At 45.7% G+C, this 15,986-nt stretch overlaps 1 protein-coding gene across 4 annotated transcripts in view; it reads right to left on the bottom strand.

The window, feature by feature from the left end:
* The window catches only part of CCDC3 (coiled-coil domain containing 3), a 197,329-nt gene extending 185,935 nt beyond the window's left edge, over window positions 1–11,394 (bottom strand). For 2 of the 4 annotated variants that reach the window (XM_058431848.1, XM_058431850.1), the window contains exons 1-3: window positions 11,107–11,394; window positions 10,461–10,555; window positions 5,340–5,393 (exon numbers count right to left, since the gene is read on the bottom strand). The gene's annotated coding sequence lies outside the window, so the exon portion shown is untranslated. The remainder of the gene's footprint in view (window positions 1–5,339; window positions 5,394–10,460; window positions 10,556–11,106) is intronic. The other 2 variants (XM_058431852.1, XR_009211182.1) reach the window with 2 other exon arrangements.
* Window positions 11,395–15,986: the final 4,592 nt, after the last annotated feature.

Genomic DNA, 15,986 nt, shown 5'->3' with positions numbered 1-15,986 from the left:
TTGTGGTCCTCCAGACTTTGGATGTGCTCACATTAGGAACCTTTTGGCAAGGACTTCATGGATAGCATTGCAAGCTGAGGATCTGTATAAAATGATCAGATCCAGGATTCCACTAGTTGGTAAAAAGTCTTTGTGTGCATTTGAGAAAGGAGTTACTTCCTTGGGAAGACACAGCTTCACACCAAAGTGCATGACTTGGCATGCTTCAGTCTGCATTCATCCCCTTGGGGATGCAGTGAACAGCCTGCACAACCCTATACAGCCACCCCCAATCAAATCCTAGCAAAAGACTAATCTATAGTAAATTTATGTTAGCAAACTTAGATGCAAGAACTTTGACTCACCATTGAGTCATTGTAAAAGTAGTGTTGGCTTTAGCTATCATTAAAAAGACTCAACAATTTAGAAATAATGTTGAGAAGGATAAAAAAAATTTACATGCTGCTCCAAAGATAGAAAGATTCTAATTCTATTGGAGAGATGTAACTCTTAGAATAAATGAAAAGGAAACGCGAATTGAGCAAACCAATGTTGATAAACACAAGAAAGGGACGTCATAAAATGACATCGCCCCAAACCCAGCAGAGTTAATATCATCAAACTATAATTAGCACAAGTCTCCAAGGAGTATTAATTATATTGAGAAATAGGTTTTTGATCTTGAAAAGTAATATGAGAACTGGAGATGAAAACTAAGCTGTAGATGACACACTGCAAAAAATCGAGCCTACCGAGGGAATAGAATGAGACAGGCTGCCGCTCGCCTGCCTGCCCTGTCCCCAAAAGCCCAGGCAAAAGAAGCAAATGAGGCATTAAGCAGCATTAAGGAGACAAGATGGAAAGGAGGAAAGCATTTTTTAAAAATTAACTGAATATTGGCTGGGTGCAGTGGCTCACGCCTGTAATCCCACCACTTTGGGAGGCCAAGGCAGGAGGATCACCTGAGGTCAGGAGTTCGAGACCAGCCTGGCCAACATAGTGAAACCTACTAAAAATACCAAAATTAGTCAGGTATGGTGGCAGGCACCTGTAGTTACACAGGAGGGTGAGGCAGGAGAATCACTTGAACCCAAGAGGCAAAGGTTGCAGTGAGCTAAGATCGTGCCACTGCACTCCAGCCTGGGTGACAGAGTGAGATTGTCTCAAAAAAAAAAAAAAAAAAAGAAAAGAAGAAAGAAATATTAACTGGATATTGAGATATATGTAGAATAGGTCTACGACAAATTCCCTTCTCAAATTCTCCAGGTTCTGATTCAGATCCAAAAACTACATAGCTGACCATATAAAATACATCTTGCAGCTTACAGATAGCGGCTGACTCTTTAGAAAGAGTCGTCTTAAAGTAGTAACTTTATTTGTTTAACACTTATTTATGAATATTTATAAATAAACACTTATGAATATTTGTAAGTGAACACTTATTTATGAATATTTGTAAGCGAACATTTATTTATAAGTTTAACACTTATGAATTCTTTATATGAAGCATATAAAGAATGCAAGTAAACAAATTAGTGCTATTGTTATATTCTTTGAAGTCGCTGGGACTATTGTCCCATCACTTGATTAGAGTCTTCAATTCTCAAACTTGCTTTTCTGTCCCCATTCCTCTGGGTACCCTGGCCCCGGACACCTTCAATGCCCTCTCCTTCCTGATACTTTTCCTCGCTTGACTTCGGGGACGTTGTTCTCTCCTAGTTACGCTTTCTCTTATCTGGATGCTCCCTCTTCCCTTCTGTCCAGCTTTTTATTTTCTCTGAGCCCCCTCCTCTTAAATTGGAAGAATTCTCTAGAATTCAGCCATTTTTTAAATTTAAATTTTAATTTTTTTATTTCCAAAGGTTATTGGGGAGCAGGTGGTGTTTGGTTACAGGGATAAGTTTTTTACTGGTGGTTTGTGAGATTTTGGTGCACCCATCACCCGAGCAGTGGACACTGCACCCAATTTGTAGCCTTTTATCCCTCACCCGCCCCCCACCCTTTCTCCATGAGTTCCCAAAGTCCGTTGTGTCATTCTTATGCCATTGCATCCTCACTGCTGTGAGTGAGAACATATGATGTTTGGTTTTCCACGCCTAAGTTACTTCACTTAGAATAATAGTCTCCAATCTCATCCAGGTTGCTGCAAACACCATTAATTCATTTCTTTTTATGGCTGAGTAGTATTCTGTTATATATATATATACATACATACATATATATATGTATATACATATATATATATATATATCACCGTTTCTTTCTTTTTTTTTTTTTTTGTGACAGAGTCTTGCTCTGTCACCAGGCTGGAGTGCGGTGGTGCGATCTCAGCTCACTGTAATCTCCACCTCCTAGGTTCAAGCGAGTCCCCTGCCTCAGCCTCCCAAGTAGCTGGGACTACAGGTACATGCCACCATGCCCAGCTAATTTATTTTGTATTTTAGTAGAGACGGGGTTTCACCATATTGGCCAGATGGTCTTGATCTCCTGACCTCGTTATCCACCTGCCTTGGCCTCCCAAAGTGCTGAGATTACAGGTTTGAGCCACCGCACCCGGCCATACCATTTCTTTATCCACTCATTGATTGATGGGCATTTGGGTTGGTTCCACGTTTTTGCAATTTCAAATTGTGCTAGAATTCAGCCCTTTTAGAGGAGGTCTCTGAGAATGACTAAGTCCATATTTCCAAGCTTAATCTCTATCCTGAGGTTCAGGCCCATTTTTCCAAATAGGTGTGGACCTCTTCATTCACCTATCCCACAAGTAATGCAAGTTACTCAGAACTAATCTCCTTCCCCCAGGGCAGCTGCCTGTCCTGGGTTTCTTATCTGCTAGGGTCTAAATGTCTGTGTCCTCCCAAAATCCATAGATTGAAATCCTCACCCACAGGTGAGGGTATTAGGAGGTGTTATTAGTCAGGGTTCTCTAGAGGGACAGAAGTAAAAGGACAGATGCATATATTGAAGGGAGTTTATTAAGGAGAATTGACTCACACGATCACAGGGTGAAGTCCCACAACAGGCTGTATGGAAGCTGAGGAGCAAGGAAGCCAGTAGTGGCTCAGTCCAAGTCCCAAAGCCTCAAAAGTAGGGAAGTTGACAGTGCAGGCTTCAGTCTGTGGCCAAAAGCCTGAGAGCCCCCAGCAAACCACTGCAGTAAGTCCTAGAGTCCAAGGGCCGAAGAACCTGGAGTCTGATATTCAAGGGCAGGAAGCATCCAGCATGGGAGAAAGATGAAGGCTGGAAGACTCAGCAAGTCTGCTCTTCCACCTTCTTCTGCCTGCTTTTTCTAGCCTCACTGGCAACCAACTGGATGGTGCCCACCCAGATTGAGGGTGGGCCTGCCTCTCCCAGTCCACTGAAGCAAATCTTAATATCCTCTGGCAACCCACTCACAGACATACCCAGAAACAATACTTTGCATCCTTCAATCTGATCAAGTTGACACTCAATATTAGCCATCACAGGAGGTGAAGCCTTTTGGGGGGTGATTAGGTCACGAGAGGAGAACCCTCATAAATGAGATTAGTGCCCTCATGAAAGAGACCCCAGAGAGCTGCATCACCCCTTCTACCACGTGAGGACACTGCAAGATGATGTCTATGAACCAGGAGGCAGGCCCTCACCAAACACTGCCAGTGCCTTGATCTTGGACTTCCCAGCCTCCAGAACTGTGAGAAATCAATTTCTATTTATAAGCCACTCTGTTTACGGTATTTTGTTATAACAGCCAGGATGGACAAAAACACCATCTCAGCTAATATTGCTACCATCCATTCAGTCGTCTAACACAGAAATGTTCACCTTCAACAACTCCCTTCATCTTCTCAGCTACATCTCATCATCCTAAAGTTCTCTCCACTCCATCTGCATAAAAGCTTCCAAGCGTAACCCCTTTTAAATAACAGAGTCAAATACATAACCTTTTTTGTAGCCAAGATGGAAGTTCCCTAAGTGTCTGATTTCAAGCTTACTGAGAAAAGCCCAATCCAAAAAAAAAAAAAAAAAAAAATTCCTCCTTGCTGGCAGATCCCTGAAATCCCTTTGGCAGACAAGGTTTTTGTTGCAGAATTAGAAATAATCCGAAATGCCAGAGGCTCTGGAAAGATGCCACCTGAAACTGAAAGGACACCAAAGCATCAATGTTGTGTCATACAGCCTTGCAGTGAAAAGGGCTAATGGAGGGAGGAGAGGGGAGGGTGGAAAATTGGAGGGTGGCAGACAAGAGCAAAGAAGAAAAAGTGCAGGGTGCAGATAGCAGCAGCAGAGGTGGTGGGGGGGGGCACATTGTGAACATATAAAGAACGTTCGCTTGAGCCAACCAAGCCAGAATCAACTAAAATATACTTTCGTGCTGAAGGTGAATTAAACAATTCGTGAGTATGGGAACCAAGGTAGACAGGAAATCATTTTATAAAAAGATTCACAGAGACTCTTCTCTTGTTTCTATAATAAACAGAATGGAGCCACTTCCCAGAATTATAATAAGACACAGTGAATGGGAAAGTTCTAAATTTATGTAAGATCAGCTTTTGAAGTCTCTGAAATTGTTGCAATGGGAAATACTGCCTAAGTGCTTCCAAGTTCACTAACAGATCTTCTCTAGGAGTTTTCACAGCCAACTCTTCAAAACTTGGCCACCTTTGCCATAATAGTCCACGAATATCCAATTGTCTCTGCAAGAAGTCTGTTATGACTGAGATTTCTTTCTGCCTCCCTGGGGTCAGATCAAATTAACTTGGTAAGAATTGCTTTCTGTAAAGCTAACCCACATTGGAGTAACCCCCGTGTGACCTAAGTCATCTTCTCCCCTGGCTCCCAATAGATTCAGAAAAAGGAATGGATGAGGTCAGGAATAACAAAGGGGTGACCAGTTGCAAAATTTAAAGATATAGCGGCTGGAGAAGCGAACCACGGGCCTTAGGAAAGAAAGAAGAAACATGTTGCTGGCATCCAGCTGTGCAGATCTGATGAGATCAGCCCCCCAGAAATCTGTTACTGCTCCAGAAGACAAGGCAATGCGCCCACAAATTTAACGACTGTCTCCTGGCAGGAACTCTGCCCACAAAGCCGAAAAGGGTCAAGGCAACCTGGTGAGAGAAATGTTACTTTTTGTGGGTATAAAAGGCACAGACAATCTAGCTAAGGCAGGTGTATTGTGATCTACTGGAAAGTCACGTATGAACCCCCCACCTTTTTTTTTTTTTTTTTTTTCCAAAAACAAGGGAGTTACTGACTTTTCTAACTGCAAAATCATTTATGACAATTTAACCAGCTGTATTAGTCTGTTTTCATGCTGCTGATAAAGATATACCTGATATTGGGTGATTTATAAAGAAAAAGAGGTTTAATGGACTCACAGTTCCACGTGGCTGGGGAGGCCTCACAATCATAGCAGAAGGCGAAAGGCACATCTTACGTGGCAGCAGGCAAGAAAGAGAATGAGAACCAAGTGAAAGGGGTTTCCCCTTATAAAACCATCACATCTCGTGAGACTTATTCACTACCACGAGAACAGTATGGAGGAAAACACCCCCATGATTCAATTATCTCCCACCGGGTCCCTCCCACAACACACGGGAATTATGAAGCTACAATTTAAGATGAGATTTGAGTGGGGACACAGCCAAACCATATCACTAGCCAGGTATTAAGTCAGCCTCTACAGAAGGAAGAGGCTTAAATTCAAATTAATTTGGCATCTACTAAAATCGGATACCAAATATAAGAAATGAAAACCAAATTCTAATTTTTTTCAAGCTGGAGAGAAGCTAAGAGGTTATCTGTCCTAGCCCCTGACTTCCCTCACTGATGAAGAGGCCAAGGCCTAGGGGTGAGTTCTCAGGTACGGCCCAGGTAGCCTGATACCCAGGTCTCTGTGTCCTCCCTCACTCCACCATGCACTTTTTCAGAGAAGTGAGACACCTGAGTTTGGAAAAAAAAATTAGTGAGATGGAAAAAAGACAAATCACTTGTACTTTCCTACTACTGATCAATTATTTAATCCAAAGAAGTTCAAACTATGTCTAAAATTAGACAGCCAGGCCATGTTTCACTCCTCAGGCATGCAAAGAAGATAATGATAGTATTTTTCAGACCATGACAAGGAATTGTGGTACATTACAGTGATTATTTTCCCAAATCACCAGCTCTGGCTAATTAATACTTAAACAGAAAATTTTGCTACAGGAACTCATAACAGTTTTGTAGCAAAACAAGGAAGCAAAGACTTAACATTTCATCTGTGCTCCGCTTTGATTTGGTACAAAAGGCGGCTGGGATTAGACAGGTTCTAATGGGAAAGGCATAGGAAATAATTAATAAGCAGCGTTCTTATCTATTATTTACCGAGGGCCAACCATAACCTAAGGGGTAAATACCTGGCTCTTTCCCAATGAGTTTACTTTTCAAGATTATTATTATTATACTCACCCAGGCTGGAGTGCAACGGCACGATCTCAGCTCACTGCAACCTCCACCTCCCAGGTTTAAGTGATTCTCCTACCTCAGCCTCTAGTAGCTAGGACTAGAGGCGTGTGCCACCATGCCCAGCTAATTTTTGTATTTTTAGTAGAGATGGGGTTTCACCATGTTGACCAGGATGGTCTCGATCTCTTGACCTCGTGATCTGCCCATCTCAGCCACCCAAAGTGCTGAGATTACAGGTGTGAGCCACTGCGCCCAGCCTATTTCAAGATTTTTAAACATGGGGCAGGCCAGGCACAGAGACTTATGTCTGTAATTCCAGCACTTCGGGAGGCCAAGGTGGAAGGATTACTTGAGGTCAGGAGTTCAAGACCAGCCTGGGCAACATGGTGAAACCCTATGTCTACAAAAAATACAAAAATTAGCCAGGCATGGTGGTGCATGCCTATAGTCCCAGCTACTTGGCAGGCTGAGGTGGGAGAATTGCTTGAGCCCAGGAGTTTGAGGCTGCAGTGAGCCACAACTATGCCACTGCACTCAGCCTGGGTGACAAAGCAAGATGCTGTCTCAAAAAGCAAACAAAAGAAAAACATGGGACAAAGGAGAGGAAGCAGGAGTGGAGCACAGCACACCATGAACTGGCCTGTCTCAAAGCAGAGCCATTGTCCCTGGGACTCTGGGTACTTGGCTGAGGCTGCAGGTTGGACCCTAGTCCCAGAGCCTCATTCTGATGGAGGCTTCAACCATACACCTCGCTTCTCATACGGGGAGTTGCTTTCATGCTGGATTTCAGGGAAAGGAAAGCAACCTATTAGAGCCATAGACATGCACCTGTTTGAGTCTCTTTTTTCAGTTCTTTGGAGTATACACCTAGAAGTGGAATTGCTGGGTCATATCGTAACTCTCTGTTTAACTTTCCAAGGAACTCATCCTCGGAATATTTGGAACCGGTGATGAACTGAATCAAACTAAAGCTGAGACAAAGACCAGAACCAGGTCGACCACAAGGCAGATGATTCATGCAGCAACCACACCAGTGGCCTCACAGGAGCACGGGCACACCCTTTACTGCAGCAGTCCCCAACATTTTTGACACCAGGAACTGGTTTCATGGAAGACAATTTTTCCATGGATGGTGGTGGGTGGGGGCGTGGTTTTGGGATGAAATGGGTCCACCTCAGATCATCAGGCATTAGATTCTCATAAGGTGCACACAACCTAGATCCCTTGCATGTACTGTTCACAATAGGGTTAGTGCTCCTATGAAAATCTAATGCACTTGCTGATCTGACAAGAGGCGGAGCTCAGGCCATAATGCTCACCCACCCGTCGCTCACCTCCTGCTGTTCAGTCTAGTTCCTAACAGGCCACAGACCAGTACTAGTTCACCACCTGGGGATTGGGGACCCCTGCTTTATTGGACATAATTATTAGGTCGTGTTCTTTTTGGTGTTGTTTGTACAGCTCTATTGAGGTATAATCCACATGCCATAAAATTCACCCCATTTGTAAGTGTATAATTCATGGCTTTCAATTACACTTAAAAAGTTGTAAAACCATCATTACAATTCAGATGTAGTATATTTCCATCATCCCCCAAAAATCCCCTCGAGTTCCTTTGCAGTTCAAAGCCACCCCCAATTTCAGGCAACTACTGTTCTGATTTCTGTCTTTTTCTATTTTCCTTTTCTGGACATTTAATGTATATGGAGTCATAGCATATGTAGTCTTTGGCATCTGGGCTAGCAAGTACGAATATTAGTCTACCAGCTCAGATGCACATAAAAATATTACATATCTTTTCTTTTCTCCTCCTTCCTTTCTCTCCTTCTCCTTCCTTCCTTCCTTCCTTCTTACCTTCCTTCCTTCTCTCTCTCTCTCTTTCTTTCTTTTTGGACAGTCTCACTCCATGGCCCAGGCTGGAGTGCAGTGGCACCATCTTGCTCACCGCAACCTCTGACTCCCAGGCTCAAGCAATTCTCCTGCCTCAGCCTCTCAAGTAGCTGAGATTACAGGTGCGCACCACTACTGCCTGGCTAATTTTTACATTTTTAGTAGAGATGGGGTTTCACCATGTTAGCCAGGCTGGTCTTGAACTCCTGACCTCAAACGATCTTCCCAAAGTGCTGGGATTACAGGTGTGAGCCACTGTCCCAGGCCTCTTTACTTTCTTTAAACCCAGTTCTGCAGGGGTGTAGGGAAACCTATTTTCGGGCACCACTGGGGTCTGGAGAGGGGAGATCTCCTTCTCTATGGCCATGCAAAACTCCAGGAGGGCTTTTGGTACCCATTGAAGTAAGGGCCATTTATTTTTCAACCCAGCAACCTTGCCACTGATACCCTCATTATCAAATGGTTCTTCTAGGGAACAGGCTCTGCTGTTTCCAATGACAAGCCTGGGCAGCAGAATCTGTAGAAGGTTCCCAAGGTCCAGTAGGTGCATCCCAAGAGCTTGCTGTCTGTCTGGGTGCTGCAGGGACTGAGGCTTGAGTCCCTGACGCTCATAAGACCACGATCCCACTCCTCCTCCCAATCTGGGGGCGGGGGAGTCACTCCTCCCTCCAACTCCTGTGAAAGCCTCGCCCCCACCCAGCTCTGGCTCCTCCTCCTCCAGGACATCTGGGGTAGATCATGGATGTATTGAGATCAGGCTTTCTCAAAAGACAAGAAGAAAGGCTGTACTTCTAAGAACTGTTGCCAGGAGTCCAGCCAACACTCCTGAAGGTAGGAAGCCCAAAGGGACTCGTTGCTAACTCCAAACAGAGGAGATTGGGGTGGAAAGGAACAAAAGGAACATCAAACACAGATTAGGATCTCACTAAAAACCTTCCCACACTGCTCTACATTTACCCACCACAAAACCACATCAACAAATCAGCTAAGAGCGTGCTATTATTTCAGTTTTTTCGCTGCATTTAGATTCCATCTACCCATGGAAGTGTGCGGGAAGATGGTGTCACCAAACGGGATGATCCAGGCTAAGAAACAGAACCGGCTCTAACACAAGCAACAGCAACAAACACCATGCACCAGGCATTCTTCTACGTGTTGAAGACGTATTTCCTCTTAAATTCTCTCAGCATCCTTAGGTGAGGGCTGTGGGTCCAGAGGCCTTATCTAAAATTTTTGGGTGGCTGGGCACCTTGGCTCACACGTGTAATCCCAGCACTTTGGAAGGCCGAGGCAGGTGGATCACCCGAGGTCAGGAGTTCAAGACCAAGCTGGTCAACATGGCAAAACTTCATCAACACTAAAAATGCAAAAATCAGCTGGGTGTGGTGGCACACGCCTGTAATCCCAGCCACTCGGGAGGCTGAGGCAGGAGAATCGCTCAAACCCAAGAGGTGGAGGTTATAGTGAGCTGAGATTACACCACTGCACTCCAGCCTGGGTAACAGAGCGAGACTCCACCTCAAAAAATAAAATAAAACCTTTGGGGCAAGCTCTGCTTTAGAGTCCAGAATTTTGGGGATTTTCAAAAGGTTATTCAATGCATAGGATTTATATCACATAACACCCTGACGGGGTGTGACGCAGTTCTCCTATCAACTTACTGATTTTCCTTCATAAAACAAATTTAAACATCACATCAAGAGATCCAAATGAAGACTGTAAATAGCTTTCTATCAGTTGGGTCCAGTCAGAAAAGAGGTTTGGTCCTTAGAACTTTCTGGATTTGGGAGTGTACTATACTCCCCATTTTACAGATAAAGGGAATGAGGAAGGGTAAGACAAAGTAACTTGGTCAAGGTCCTATATCTAAGAAGTGGTTGTGGGGGGAGTGTGTGTTGGCTCAGAGCTTCACTGATGCTCCTTTTAATTCACTTTCACAGGGTTGTTTTGTTCTCGTTTTTGCTCTTGTTTGAGACAAAGTCTCCCTCTCACCCAAGCTGGAGTGCAGTGGTGCAATCACCGCTCATTGCAGCCTCTCCCTCCTGGGCTCAAGTGATCCTCCTGCCTTGACTTCCCAAAGTGCTGGGATTATAGGTGTGAGCCACCGTGCCCCACCTATAGAGTTTTAAATAGTAAAACGAGCCTAGTGAAGTATGACTTACCCCAGGCACCCCTTACAGGCCCCAGAGGGACCCTCTTCCGCCGATCCCAGGGTACAGCTGTGACATCGTCTTTTCTGCGTGGATTATCCCAGTAGCTAAACAAAAATTAGAGAATGTCATTCCATTTCTCTCTGTATACATTTTTCCAAGCCCTTTTCATGAATGATCAGTTATTTCCTGCACTGATTTTTGTTTTTGTTTTTTTTTGAGACGGAGTCTCACTCTGTCACCCAACCTGGAGTGCAGTGGCATGATCTCGGCTCACTGCAAGCTCTGTCTCCCGGGTTCAAGCGATTCTTCTGCCTCAGCCTCCAGAGTAGCTGGGACTACAGGAGAGCACCATCATGCCCGGCTAATTTTTGTATTTTTAGTAGAAACAGGCTTTCACCATATTGGCCAGGCTGGTCTTGAACTCCTGACCTCGTGATCTGCCTGCCTCGGCCTCCCAAAGTCCTGGGATTACGGGCGTGAGCCACCGCGCCTGGCCCTCCTGCACTGATTTAAAAAAAATTTTTTTTTAATTTCTCTATTTCTCCCCAATCCCACCCCCAGGCTCACTCCTCATAAAGCAGCCTCTAGCCTCATCTGCCCCTCCTACACCACACCAACTCGAGGGCCCGGAATTGGGTCTGGGGCAGCCGCTGACTTGCTTGCTTCTCTGCCCTGCTCTTGGGGTTAGCCTCAGGGGCAGGGTTGAGGGACAGGCTTGGCCAGGCAGCCGGAGGTCCAGACAGCGAAGCGGAATCCTTCGGAGATACCAGAGGAGGGCGCATCTGCCTTTTTCCTGTTTCAGATTAGGTACTCTCTCTCTCTCTCCTTCGCTCGCTCGCATGTCGGTCACCGCAGCGATTAACGCCGTCACAGTGACGCCTTAGCGTAGTCCCTGTTCACCGGGGTCCCAGCCTCGACTCCGCACGGACCGCGAAGGTGGGTAGCTGCGGGCGGGCGCAGGAAAGAGGAGGGGCGGGGCCTTGGTCGGGAGGGGTATGGGAGGGGCGGGGTGTGGAATGGGCGGGGTATGGGATGGGCGGGGTATAGGATGGGCGGGACCTGGGGGCGGGGCCCGGGAAATTCCCCGGCGCAGGCAGGGAGCGGCTGCGGGTCAGCTGAGCGGCGCTGGGCGGGGTAGCAAGGCCGCGCATCAGCCCCAGGCTTCCCAAGCCCTGCTGCCCGCTCCGCCGCCGCCACCCCCCGGCAGGTTCCCTGATCAGCGTCCCATCCTGGTCCGGAGTTCTCTCCAGGCGGCAAGATGCCGAGGAAACAGTGACCCTGAGCGAAGCCAAGTCGGGCGGCAGGTGAACCAGGGCAGGGGGCTGCAGGAGTGGGCGAGGGGGTGGCGGCTCCTTCATGGCGGGCGCTTCTGCGGCCTGAAAACGGTTCCCGCCGCCCTGCCCCGCGGCCCGGAGCCTGTCGGGGTGAGGGTGGCGAGGGGTGGGGCGGCCCTCCCGCGAGACGGCTGCCCTGGGAGGATCCCCAGGCCCCGGAGGGTCCTGACCTGGTGGAAAAGGGTGGGTAGTGAACAGAGGGTGGGCCCAAGAAGGGTCCAGGGCCGGCCTGGCAGCCGCAGGTACCCTGCAAGTCACCCAGAGACTTGGAGGTGACGTCCTCCCGCAGGCTGGGAAGGATTCCGCAGCCAGTTCCTCGCCATAAGGAGGAGGTGGTTACAGACACACCTGTGGGAGACGTGGGACCACTACTCGAGCTGAATGAGGTGCCCAGGGTCGGTACCGCAGAGTGACCCCTTTCTAAGGGGGTGGGAATCCACATAGACTGCTGTGTCTAGGAGAGTGTGTACACTATATATAGAGAGAATATTTGATGAGGCCGAGAGCTCCAAAGGAATTGTTTTTGCCATCGAAATGTATAAGCTACAGGAAGTAAACATCGCTCAAAGAAAATGAAACCCAGGTTCCGACCTGGCCTGCACCACCAGGAAAACTGTTGTATGGAAATGTACACCATGGAAATGTTTGTAAGGATGAAATGGAAAATGAAAGCATAGAAAAGTAAGGCAACGTGAGGACCCTCAGAAGCCTTTGGATCTGGTTAGCAAGGTGCAGGCACTGTGAACGAAGAATCCACCTTGCTCTTTTGACCCCGGGAGAGAAGAGTTGGTGGGGCCAGGCTGCCTCCCAGGGCAGACCCCAAAGCCAGGGATTGTCCTGGAGTGGACAAGGAAAGTTTAAATGTGACCTGTAGAGAGAGGACGATCATTGATTTAAGTCCTGGCATAATTGATCTGTTTTTCCACTGGGCCAATTTTAGGTGATCTTTACATATTACATACAACACAATAAAAGTAGCAGCTTCTTTTTTATAAACTAACCTTTAGGTTGCATATTATGCTAGGAATATAACTAACCTAACCTTCACCCCCCATCCCCCCCACCCCGGGAAAACGAAACTGTATTCTCGAAGGCAACTGGACACTGTATTATGTCCTGCCGAACCCCCGCCCTTACTTAGGCAGAGGCACGTAAGTATTCTGACCATGAAATACACCTTCTGTTTTATAGAGATTTGGCATATTTGATATATGTTTTTTGAAATTTATGAAATAGAAAACCCAAAGGAAAAAGAAAAAAATAATCTCTTTTTAAAAAAAAAATATTTCATTTAGAAAGAAAAAATTATTTTAAAAGTTTTTGTTGTTTCCACTTTGACATGTGTATGAGGATTATTAGAATCTGTGTTATGAAGTGATACCCAGATGGCTTTGCAGTGACAGAAAAAAAGCACTTCTGATTTTTCAAATAAGTTAGAAAAGTGGATTTCGAGAATCTGGAAGTGAATGCGGTGGAACTGTGGAGAAATTCCTGACAATACTAGCATGCTGAGTTTGTCACCTACACAGCAGAAAGCATTTTTACAGATATTAGACTTAAAAATACCTCATTATGCTATATTTTCATTTCATTTCCACAAACGTTTACTGCAAGCCTGCTATGTACCAGTCTTTAGTAAGAATAACATGGAGAGAAAATAGACGAGCAGACGATAGCAGTAATTTCAGAATGGGCGGAGGAGGTGGAAATGCAGTATTCTTGGGTGCTCGGAGTAGGGAACAGTTCATATGACACAGGACATCATATTTAAGCTGGACATTGATCTGTCCAGTGGAAGTTTGCCAGGACACAAGGGGAGCCAGACATTTCGGGCAGAGGGCAGAAGAGAGGCAAGGACGCAGAGACAGAAGAATGCAGGGAACCGTGAGCTCTTTAACGTGCCTTAGATACGAGTGTTTTGGTAGCAGGAGGTGACTCTGGTGGGTCAGTTGGGCCTGGGCCCTGAAAGGCCACGTTTGTCTTGCTAAGAAGCTGAAAGTCTGTCTTGTACGGGAAGGATGGACTCAGGGGAATGACCTCATATTGCGAAAGAAACCATGAGGGCAAGAGGACTGAAATTGACAGGGCTGAAAGCCAGTCATTTAGGAGGCTGTTAAAATGTATTCAACAGATATTTATTGAGTCCTCCCTTCTATGTGGCAACTAATGTTCTCAGTCCTGGGGATACAGCAGTGGACAAAAGAGGCAGAACCCTTGTCCTTTGTGGAGGTCAACCTGGCTGTGGTACAGACAAGATAAGGGCCTGAACTAAGCCTGTGGGGATGGAGAGGAGGCAGTGGATTTTAGAAACACTTAGGAGGGTCAGGTGTGGTGGCTTATGCCTGTAATCCCAGCACTTTGGGAGGCTGAGGTGGGTGGATCACTTGAGATCAGGAGTTCAAGACCAGCCTGGCTAACGTGGCGAAACCCTGTCTCTACTAAAAATACAAAAATTAGCCGGGCATGGTGGCATGTGCCTGTAATCCCACCTACTTGGGAGGCTGAGGTGGGAGAATTGCTTGAACCTGGGAGGCGGAGGTGCAGTGAGCCGAGATTTTGCCACGGCACTCTAGCCTGGGCGACAGAGTGAGACTGAGTCTTAATTAAAAAAAAAAAAAAAGAAGAAAGAAATATTTAGGAGGTAGAGGTGATCGCATTTGGTGACCCATTAGACTTGGGGAAAAGGGGGCTGGGAAGAATCAAGCCTCACTCCCAGGTTCCTGCCTTGGGGAGCTAGGTTAAAGCTGCTGCCATTTTCTGTATATTACTAAAATACAAAGTCACAATATCCCTTCTAGTGTGTAATGACGAGGCTGCTTTTACCCCATTAGTAGGATGCATACTCTAAGTTCTTTTTCCAGGGTGGTGAAGGGTTTAGTCAATGCAATGTTAGAATCTTACCCGCCTTGTGAACCCAAACTCTTCATAGAATTTGCCAGTAGCCAACTCTTGTCTCTGGTCAAAAAGCAAGTTTTCACTGTTTCAAACTCACTTCTCCCATAGGGATTGAACCTATGAATACTTCATTAGCAAATTTGAAGACTTGGCCATACCAGGCCAAGGACCTAACCTTATACCGTGTCCAGTGTCCATTGGGGGGAAGTCAGTGTAAGGCAGGTACCATTTGACACATTACGACTTTCTGACCACTAGAGCCATCCCACAGTGGAACAGACAGTGCCTGCTAAGGTCACTGCACTCGTGCTCTATCACTGAAATACTCAAGCCTGCTCTATAGGATCATGTGCCATCAAAACCAGACAAGACATTCTTGCATTGAATATGTTGGTCTGGATCATTTCTAAGGCCAACTCAGCAATCAGATGTATGCTCGTGTTTACAAGGTCAAGTCGTTACTATAATTACTTGATCTCTGGAATTTAAATGTATATACACACACATGCACACACACACACACACACACACACACACAATTGAGATAGCAGATCTGGGAATAAAATCTAGGGGACTTGCTTTTGGCCATCCACCTACTAGGCAGTCCTCAGTCTTCCTCATTGGTGGAATCTTGACAAATCCTGTGCTCAATGAATTCATGCTTCCATCATTAAATATCACTTTTGCCTAGAAATTACATACTTCACATCTAGGTCAGTTGATTATGGGAAACTCTGCTATTAGATAGAATATTAGAATAAATGGCTTAGTTCCAGTTTCTGTAAACTTCGAAGACATGTGCAAGGATATGTAATGTATCTCTGTCTTTCCTCAGTTGAACGTAGCTCAAGGTGATGTTAAAAACAGAGAACGAAGCTTTCTGTAACTGGCATTCCACCGATAGATATTTCATATGTGCACTGCACAGTGATAGCTCATAGTGATGTCCTAAGATAACCTAAGAATTATGAAGTGCCCTTTGAGTTATCCGAAATCAATTAAATTAGGTTTTTTTTCTTTTTTTTTTTTGTGAGACAGGGTCTCACTCTGTCACCCAGGCTGGAGTGCAGTAGCATGATCTCAGCTGACTGCAACCTCTGCCTCCCAAGTTCAAGCCATTCTCATGCCTCAGCTCCCGAGTAGCTGGGGCTACAGGCATGCACCACTACACCCAGCTATTTTTTTTTTTTTACTATTACAAAAATTTATTTAACAAAAAGTCTAATATGAAAATGTACATGACCTAACTTTTACATCATAGTAAAACAGGCCCTATGGAGAGAGGACATGGCTTTCTCTGCTGAAC

The sequence above is a fragment of the Hylobates moloch genome, unplaced genomic scaffold (genome assembly GCF_009828535.3).
Source record: "Hylobates moloch isolate HMO894 unplaced genomic scaffold, HMol_V3 SCAFFOLD_2, whole genome shotgun sequence".
Classification (NCBI taxonomy): Eukaryota; Metazoa; Chordata; class Mammalia; order Primates; family Hylobatidae; genus Hylobates; species Hylobates moloch.
This window is presented reverse-complemented; position numbering and strand designations above follow the sequence as displayed.